Consider the following 7,444-nt stretch of genomic DNA (forward strand, 5'->3'; position numbering starts at 1 on the left):
GAAGCCAAACCAGAGTCATCTTTAGGCCCTAAAAACAAGAACATGAAGTTGAAATTCAAGAAGGCTAGAGATGAGCCCTGGAGGGGGGCACGAGCACGTTGCCAACGTGCTAGCAAGGGGGCGTGTTTTGCAACAACGCCAGCTCCAAGTCCCTGCCTTGGGAGGTTAGGCACGGGCACGTTGCCAACTTGGGAGTGAAGGTGCGTTTTTGGCAACAACTTGGCAGCTTAACCTTACCTTCTTTGAGGAAGCATAACTTGAGCTAGGAAAGTCCAATTGAGGTGATTCCAGTGGCATTGGAAAGTAGACATCAAGAGCTTTCCAATGATGTATAATAGTCCATATTGAAGCAGAAGGTTGACACTCAAATTCTGGGCTACATTTAGCATGAAAGTAGAGCCAAGAAGAGGAAAAGCAAGTTGTTAGCAACAACTTGGGCTAGCAACGCCCAAGTCTCAAACTTCACTTCCAGGAAATTGTGATGCACGTTGCCAACGTGCATTAAGGCCAGCGTTATTGACAAAAACGCCAAGCCAATGGGCCAGAAGCATGATGAATGAACTCTTCCTTTCCAAGTCTAGCAACACTTCTTCCAATTGAGCCAAGAATTCAACAAAGAGGAAGCCCATATTGCTAACCCAATTCAAGATCTTTGAAAGAGTTTTAGGAGTAATATAAATAGAAGAGATTGGTGTACTTGGGGGGGACTTTTTACACTTTTTGACACTTAGAACTTTTTGATACTCTTAGCACTTTTACTTGAGAACTTTTGAGCACTTCCGGGAGGATACCCGGAGAGCATTTTTTGGTTCTTCTTGGAATTTCTCTTCTTCATTTTTCTTAAGCTCTAAGCCTTTCTTTATTCTTCTTCATCTTTGTTTGCATTTAGTTTAATTTTGATTTATGGCAATTGTTGTTGAAATTGGAGCAATGACTCACTAAACCCCACTTTCATTAGGGGGAAGAGCTCTGTTTGTTGGAATGAATTGGTGAACTCATCTTTTCCTCCTCAATTCTAGTGGTTGATCTAAAGAGGGAACTCTTGATCTTCAAAGATTCAACCACCATCGAGAGAGGGGTTAATCTATATGAATTATGTGGTGAATTTGAGGAATGAGCCACATAACTCAGTTTAGAGTTCATCCTTTCATGATTTCTTTAATCAATACACCTTGGTTAGTATGTGAGATGTAACTCTCCTTGGTTGAGATTATGGGAATTGTGTGGCTGGATTAGATCTGAGCCTCATCTCTTCTCATGAACAATTAGATCACGAGAGTGGCAATTGGTTATGTTGAGAGAGATTGAATCACCAAGAGATTGGGATTCAATCACCCACTTGCCATGGATCTATACCCATGATTGAGAAGGATTTGACTAACATCAATTCATGAAAACTTGCATCTCTGATCCCTAATGATCCTCTCTATCATCAATTCTCATTTCTTTTGCTCTTAGTGCTTGAATACCCATTGCCCAATTCCCTCTTACACTCTTGCAATTTATTATTCTTGTCATTTACATTCTGTTTCTTTATTTCTTGCTATTTACTCTTTTGCTCTTTAGAATTCAACACTTTATTTTCTTGCGATTTACTTTTGATGTCATTTAAGTTTCTTGCAATTTAAGTTTCCGTTGTTTACTTTCACTTTATTTCTCTCTTCTATTTCTTTACATTCTTTGCCATTTAAATTCTTGCAATTATGTTCAAAAATCAAAATGCTCATGAAATCAAAACTATGTTTGCTTGACTAAATCTACCATTTAACTAAAGTTGCTTAATCTACCAATCTCCGTGGGATCGACCTCACTCTTTGTGAGTTTTATTACTTGATACGACCCGGTATACTTGCCGGTTGTACGTGAAATCTAATTTTTACGTATCAAGTTTTTGGCGCCGTTGCCGGGGATTGGAAAGATTGACAATGATTAAGTGAAAGGTGGTTTAGATTAAGCATTTTTTTAGTGTTTTTGTTAAGCCCACTAACTGTTTGATATTTTGTTTCACTAACCCCAAATTCACTCTAGCTCTAGAGTGTCTCACTTGTGATTTTGGTTTTGTTTGTGTATGTCAGGAGCTAGTAGACGTAATATTGAGGACGAGAGAACCCTCCGAAGGATAAGAAGAGCAGAAAGAGGAAAGCTAATAGTTGGTGAAGAGGAGTCAGAGGAAGAAGATCAAGTCATGGAGGATGAGATGCAAAATCCTCCTGGAGGGGTCAACAACAATAATGATGGACAAGCTAGAAGGGTGTTATCCTCGTATACTATCCCTGATCCAAGACATTGTGGGAGCAGTATTGCTACACCAAATGTTCATGCCCATAACTTTGAGTTGAAACCTCAGCTCATCACTTTGGTACAGAACAATTGCTCTTATGGAGGGGACCTCTTGAAGACCCAAATCAACATCTATCTGTTTTTCTGAGGATATGCAATACAGTGAAGACAAATGGAGTGCATCCAGATGTCTACAAGCTGCTACTATTTCCATTCTCCTTGAGGGACAAGGCCACTCAATGGCTAGAGTCATTCCCCAAGGAAAGCCTCAACAATTGGAATGATGTGATGGGCAGATTTCTAGCAAAATTCTACCCACCTCAAAGAATCATCAAGTTGAAGACAGAGGTTCAAACTTTCAGGCAAATGGAAGGGGAGTCATTGTATGAAGCTTGGGAAAGATATAAGGCACTAATGAGAAGATGCCCCCCTGACATGTTTAGTGATTGGGTTAAGCTCCAAAACTTCTATGAAGGCTTAAGCTTAGAAGCAAGGAAGGGACTAGACTACTCATCAGGAGGATCACTCAACATGATGAAAACTGCCGAGGAGGCTCAAGACCTCATTGAGATTGTGGCAAACAATCAATATTATTACTCATCAGAGAGGCAGCACAATCCGACCCCAAAGAAAGGTGTAATGGAGCTTGAAGGTGTTGATGCAATCTTGGCACAAAATAAGTTAATGCACCAACAAATCCAACAACAAATGGAGATGATAACAAAGAGAATGGATGGTTTGCAACTTGCAGCAGTGAACACAACAAATCAACCATTACTTGAATGGAACCAAGGTGAAGGGACCACTGTTGAACAACCACAAGAACAAGTTCAATACATGCAGAATACTTCAAATTCTCAGGATGAATTTCATGGTGATACATACAACCCATCTTGGAAAAATCATCCCAATCTAAAGTGGGGTGAAAACCATTGGCAAAAGAATAGCAACCACAATCAAACCCGTAACACAAATAACCAAAATCACCATGCCAACAACACTAACCAATATAGAAAAACACAAAACACATATCAACCACCCCATCATAATTCACAAACTCACCAAAATAACTTCTCTGCACCATCATCCAACTCACAAAATTACCACACTAATCCATCCAACAACTTCCAACAACAATCAACCCCTATCATACCCCCAATTGACCATCATGAAACTAGAATCTCAAGTCTTGAAGCAACCTTGCAAGCACTTGCTCAAACCACTCAAGCCTTAGCTAAGGGACACAAGGAACATGAGGTCATCATGAAGAATATTGAGAGACAAGTGGGACAATTAGCCAAACAAGCCGAGCGTCCAACCAATGTTCTCCCAAGTGACACAATACCCAACCCAAGAGAAGAATGTAAGGCTCTGCAATTAAGGAGTGGCAAGGTAGTTGGTGAAAGTTCGAATAAAGAAGCAATAAAACCCAAAGAGCAAGACACAGTGGAAGTACATGTGGAAAGGCAAGATGAAGAAAAGGCTTCAACATCTAACAAAGGCAAAGAAGTTGTCAAGCCACAAGGCAATCCACCCAGACAAAGGAGCAACCATGATAGCAATAGGAGTGTGAATCCACAACAAGAAAACAAAAATGAAGGAGTAAAAGCCTATGTACCCAAGCTTCCGTACCCAACCAGGATACACAAAGGAGCAAAGGACCAACAATTCCCAAGGTTCTTAGAATCTTCAAGAAACTTGAAATCAACATCCCATTGGCAGAAGCTCTGGAACAGATGCCATTATATGCGAAGTTTCTCAAGGAATTGATCACCAAGAAGAGAAGTTGGCAAGAAAAAGAAACGGTGATTCTCAATCAAGAGTGTAGTGCCATCATTCAAAAAGGGTTACCTCCAAAACTCAAAGACCCTGGCAGCTTCCTCATACCCTGCACGATTGGGAGCATGGCCGTTGACAAGTCACTTTGTGACCTGGGAGCAAGCATTAACCTAATGCCCCTTACCATGATGAAGAAAATGATGATTGAAGAGCTTAAACCCACAAGGATGTCACTCCAACTTGTTGACAGATCCATCAAAATACCAAATGGAGTAGTTGAGAACCTCTTGGTGAAGGTGGGAAATTTCATATTTCCAGCTGATTTTGTGGTCCTAGACATGGATGAAGAGGGAAACAATTCAGTCATTCTTGGTAGACCCTTTTTGGCTACAGCTAGAACAATCATTGATGTGGAAAAGGGAGAGATGATTTTCAGAGTGCATGATGAGCAAATGACCATAAATGTCTTCAAAGCAATGCAACACCCTGTTGAGAAAGAAAATTGCATGAGGATTGATGTAGTAGACTCTTTGGTTGAAGAAGTGCTTGACACAAACCATCAAATGAAACAAGAGGAAGTCGACAACATCAAGGGACAAGAAAGGAACAAATTGGAAGCATCAAAGGAACCAAGTGAAGCTACGAAAGAAGAGGCACCACAACAAGAGTTGAAACCACTACCCCCTCATCTTAAATATGCATTCCTTGGTGAGAAGGACAGCTTCCCAGTGATCATCAATTCCACATTGAATGCAGAGGAAGAAGAAAAGCTCCTTGTGGTTTTGAAAGCTCACAAAGAGGCGTTGGGATGGACCATTGATGACTTGAAAGGCATAAGCCCTGCTGTATGCATGCACAAGATACTTTTAGAGGAGAATTCCAAACCAGTGGTACAACCCCAAAGAAGATTGAATCCCACAATGAAGGAGGTGGTTCAAAGGAAGTCCTGAAGTTGTGTAAAGCTGGGATCATCTACCCTATATCTGACAGCCCATGGGTCAGTCCAGTGCAAGTAGTACCTAAGAAAGGGGGGATGACTGTCATTGTTAATGAGAAGAATGAGCTTATTCCAACACGAACAGTGACAGGGTGGAGGATGTGCATAGACTATAGGAGGCTGAATGATGCCACACGAAAAGACCACTTTCCTCTACCTTTCATTGACCAGATGCTTGAAAGGTTGGCTGGCCATGCCTATTACTGTTTTCTTGATGGATATTCTGGGTATAATCAGATAGTGGTTGACCCCATGGATCAAGAGAAGACTTTCTTTACTTGTCCCTTTGGAGTCTTCGCATACAGGAGAATGCCATTTGGACTGTGTAATGCCCCAGCTACCTTTCAAAGGTGCATGCTATCAATCTTCTCAGACATGGTAGAAAAATTTATTGAAGTCTTTATGGATGATTTCTCTGTTTTTGGTGACTCTTTCAATACTTGCTTGCATCATCTTACCCTAGTCTTGAAAAGGTGCCAAGAAACCAATTTAGTTTTGAATTGGGAGAAGTGCCATTTCATGGTACCCGAAGGCATTGTTCTTGGTCATAAAATTTCAAGAAAGGGTATAGAAGTTGACAAGGCAAAAGTAGAAATTATAGAAAAACTTCCTTTGCCAACTAGTGTGAAAGCCGTTAGAAGTTTCTTGGGCATGCTGGATTCTATAGGAGATTCATCAAAGATTTTTCCAAAATAGCAAAGCCACTAAGCAATTTGCTGGTGGTAGACAATCCTTTATCTTTGATGATGAATGCAAACATGCTTTTGAAACTCTAAAGGCTAAGCTCACCACAGCACCAATCATCACACCCCCAAGTTGGGGACTACCTTTTGAACTCATGTGTGATGCAAGCAACCTTGCAATCGGTGCTGTGTTGGGGCAGAGGAAGGAAAAGAAGCTTCATGTTATCTACTATGCAAGTAAGGTATTGAATGAAGCTCAAAGAAACTACACCACAACAGAGAAAGAGCTACTAGCTGTAGTATATGCTTTTGATAAGTTTTAGACAATATTTGATTGGATCTAAAGTCTTAGTGTATACTGACCATGCTGCTATTAAGTATCTTATGTCAAAACAGGATGCCAAACCAAGGCTAATCAGATGGGTGCTACTCCTACAAGAGTTTGACATTGAGATAAAAGATAGAAAGGGCAATGAAAATCAAGTTGCTGACCACTTATCAAGGCTCCCACAAGACACATGCCAAGACAACCTTCCATCAATAAATGAAGAATTTCCAGATGAGCACCTCTTGCAATTCAACATGTCCCTTGGTTTGCAGACATGGCCAACTATAAGGCGGGAAGAATCATTCCACAAGAGTACACAAAACAACAAGTTAAGAAGCTGTTGCATGAGGCTAGGTTCTTCTTCTGGGATGAACTATTCTTGTTCAAAAGATGCCAGATGGAATGATAAGAAGATGTGTGTCAGAGGACGAGATGAAGAACATACTATGGCATTGTCACAACTCTAGTTATGGTGGTCATTTTGGAGCTGAAAGAACGGCTGCAAAGGTCCTTCAAAGTGGTTTCTATTGGCCCTCAATCTTCAAGGATGCTAGAGAGTTCGTGAGCCATTGCAATGAATGTCAAAGAACAGGGGGTTTGTCAAAGAAAAATGAGATGCCTCAGAAGTTCATTTTGGAAGTGGAACTCTTTGATCTGTGGGGAATAGATTTTCATGGGACCTTTTCCTCCATCTTACACATTCAAATACATCTTGGTAGCAGTAGAGTATGTCTCCAAATGGGTAGAAGCAATAGCCACCACCACATGTGATACCAACGTGGTCTTGCAATTCCTCAAGAAGAACATCTTCACTAGATTTGGAGTGCCCAAAGGACTTATAAGTGATGGGGGAGGCCACTTTTGCAACAGCAACTAAATTCTTTACTCCACAAATATGGTGTTACTCACAAAGTGGCACACCATATCACCCACAACCAATGGGCAAGCTGAACTTGCCAACAGAGAGCTAAAAAGGATCTTGGAGAAAACTGTGGGAACAACAAGAAAGGATTGGGTCAGGAAGCTGGATGATGCACTTTGGGCATATAGGACAGCCTTCAAGACACCCATAGGAAAATCTCCATTTCAGCTGGTGTATGGAAAGGCATGCCACCTCCCTGTGGAGCTTGAACATAAGGCCTTTTGGGCCACCAAACTTCTGAATTTAGATGCTCAAGCAGCAGGAGAGACGAGGTGCTACAACTCAATGAACTTGAGGAGTTCAGATTGGAGGCATATGAAAATGCCAAAATATACAAAGAGAGAGCAAAGAGATGGCATGATAAGAGGATCTCTCAAAGAACATTCGAACCGGCCAAAGGTGTTGCTATTCAACTCAAATGAATTCCTGGAGTGAGGTCAGATGACTGGGCCATT

This window comes from Arachis hypogaea, chromosome 6, assembly GCF_003086295.3.
Source record: "Arachis hypogaea cultivar Tifrunner chromosome 6, arahy.Tifrunner.gnm2.J5K5, whole genome shotgun sequence".
Classification (NCBI taxonomy): domain Eukaryota; kingdom Viridiplantae; phylum Streptophyta; class Magnoliopsida; order Fabales; family Fabaceae; genus Arachis; species Arachis hypogaea.